A 3,382-nucleotide genomic window follows, 5' to 3' on the forward strand; every position below is an offset into this window, starting at 1 on the left:
TTAGCAGCTTCGTATATCTGCCAATGCTATATATGCAAGGGAAAATTATCGCTGTGTACAGAACATTAAGATCCAATATGTGAACGAATAGCTATTATCTGTATTGTCTCTGGATATTTGTTATTATTGTATAAATATCTAACAAACATCCAATAACTGAGCGATGGAGAGCTTTAGTGGCAACGAAAGCTGTTCATTGCATAATATACGTAAATAGAACGACGATTACCTTTGAAGACGGGATCTTACGGATTCAATGAACAAGGAGAGGTGATAGAGATTGTGGGACTATGAATGTCACGTACGTTGGAATATTAAACAGTAGGAACTTACTGGCGTACGAGGTTGTTTTTGGAATGAAATAGTGTCGATTACAAAGAAGTCTTATTGATCTATCCATTCAGAATAACTTAGATTTTCAAAGGATTCTATCTTTCATGCTTTTTTGACAAAAAAATATGCAATTGCACAGTATTGCATCCAAATTAAGCATATTAAATCATGAACTTGTTCCCTTAAGGTAAACTAATTTAATATTTCTACACGTAATAAAACTATCATTTCATTGGTAGTGTTACTATTGATTCCGCTATAAAATTTACACTCAAGTAATAAACCGGATATTCAAAGGACTGGATTGCATATCAAAGATATTACAATTAAATAATATCATCCAAAGGCCACGTCCATGAGACGTGCTCGAAGTGTTTCTGACCAAGTTTAATTCCTATTTCTATTTCGCCAGCGACGCCACGTATGCGAGTATGGGATCTAAACTTATCTTAGTATTTACTTTCTCCGTTGCACAAGAAACAACACTTCATAACCTTTGTGTACTGATGTGTCATTCACGTCAGATCAAAGAACTACATACGGAGATACTTCAGATTGCTTGTTTCCAACTGCTACTTCTGTTTATCCATACAATAATGGCCGGTTCTCATTCACAGAAATTGTAAAGTTTGCATAAAAACTTTCAACTGCTTTATATTTGTTGTGAAACTTAATTGGGTCAGGTTAGTTCTTGGTATGTTGTGTTATTTGTTCCAGTTTTTTGGTTTTGGTGTGATTACGTCATCTGTTAGCGGATGTTTCTGACAACTAACTTAACTATACTTCCTTTTATCTGAAATCTCTCGGAGATCTTTCAGACTCTATATTAGAAATGTTATCAAAGTTAAAATTTGTTTTATTACTGTACTGTTTTCTTAATATTTTTTTTTTAAATCTAAGTACTGTACTGTACTGTATTGCGTTCTGAGCATTTTGGATAAATCTTACTATAAATACAAATGTTAACTTGAGTATTTGTAATAAACATTTAAAAATGAATTAAATCTAAAATGAACCAATAGACAGCTTTAGTTTATCTACTATGTAATATAGTTGAATATACTTACTTATCATTCTTGAGCAGAATTAAGACTGCTATCAATCCAACACAAGCGGTGCCCCGGGACTTCATACGTGATAGTAGTGTTCATATTATTTTATAACTTAAACCCATTCGTAAGTGTTAATTCGATACAATACTATTTTTAGCGTTCATTACGACATCTTACGTAAATACAAATGTAATATTCAAACAGTCGGCCATGAGAGATTTGAGATCGAATTTATTAAGACTTGTGTCAATATCCATAAAGTTCCTAATGCTCATATTATTTTCCCAAAATGGGACACAATTTTGAACCCTACTGACAATGTGGTAAATGTTGTGTTTTGGATCGGAACCGAGAAATTTTAATGACGGGGGACAGGATTAATATTATATCAAACCTAATATAGAATAAACGAAGCGATTGTCTAGTATTTATACAACATGAAAACGTAACTACTTATATAAACAATTGACAGCAGTTTGTAATTTACTACTTCTCCAAAGACAAACGATAATGCGAATAACTGATATAAATAAGATTCTTAATTTAATCATTATTTGAATAACTGACAAAAAATATGCAATTATGTATTCAAAAGCAAATTAATAGGCAACAGAATATATTTTCACAGATAATATCTTTGACAGGAGGTGGGCGTGGTCAATGGCTTTCAAATAAACTGTGATATTTATTTGACGTTTCGTTGACAAACGTCAAAATGAGAAAAGTGACATCATTATAACCGTTGTATATTAAAGGCTGAGACTGTTTTAAGCTTGAGATCTTTCTAATAAAGATGTTGGTATTTATTTTGTAAGTTCGCTTGCGAGCGTTGCATTCTACGAATAATCCGTTAAAATATAGACAGTAAAATGTAGAATTCAGTTCTTATTTTACATATAATTATAAATGGAAGTAGCATAGCGGACGGATTTATTTATGCTAATGTGTTATGAAATCTCGTTACTTTCAAATTACGAACATTGATCAAAGCTAATCAACTAAACGACACATTTTTTAACAACACGCGTGATAAGGAGAGCCGTTCATAAAAGCTTTTAATGAGCTCGTATATTTCAATTTGTCTTTAAGTTATATATTTTATTTGCGTTGACTTTTTTTTAAGTATAAAATTTTGTTTCAAACCCATGAAATAAAAATAAATACTTGCCAATCGGATTATTGAATTTATTGTGCTGTGGATAGATATAGGTGTCTGTGGAATAAACGTTAGGCAAGTGATTATCATAAACTTGAAATAAATCGACCCGTGTATATCATTAGCATTGACAACAAATAGATCGCACGAGGAATCGATAAGGGCCGATTATAAATCGATACTTGTCTATCAACACACGTCCACAATCGATTTACAAAAGATACTTAATTCCTTCCATCCCGTTGTTAAACAGGTCGGAATGACAAATGGAAAAAGGAAAGCCACCACTTAAGCTATTTAATAAGCGATTTGTATGAATACCATCTTTGAAATGTGCCAATACTGTGACAGCTTCAAACATAGTCAACTCGCGTATGCCAAAACAATAGCTGTCAGCGGCTACTGTCGAGGTTTCGCAATATTACGCCTTATACTATGAACATAGGAAGAATTCGATTGTGAGTTCCGGCAGAACATATTGTACGGTAAGTTGGCACGCGTGGTGGCGCCACCACTTATGGTTGGACATGCCGTTATGGAAGCGACAGACGAGAACTGTATTTATCACTAACAGAATAAGGTTGAGTTGTTTACACTGACGTGTGCTATGATCTATGTTGGATAATTTCGTGTACTTCCGCGCTTAGGGTTGATGGTTCAGGAGAGTTATGAATTAATAGCAAATAAATTGTATATTGATGTTACATTAAACATTGCTGTGAAACTACCCTTCTTCATCGCTTTTCACTTTAAATACAAAAAATAAAGGTCTATTCACATCTGCAAAGAAGGTTGATAATTGTACAAATTACGCGTTTAATGTTAAATGAATTGTATGAAA

The sequence above is a fragment of the Danaus plexippus genome, chromosome 19 (genome assembly GCF_018135715.1).
Source record: "Danaus plexippus chromosome 19, MEX_DaPlex, whole genome shotgun sequence".
NCBI lineage: Eukaryota > Metazoa > Arthropoda > Insecta > Lepidoptera > Nymphalidae > Danaus > Danaus plexippus.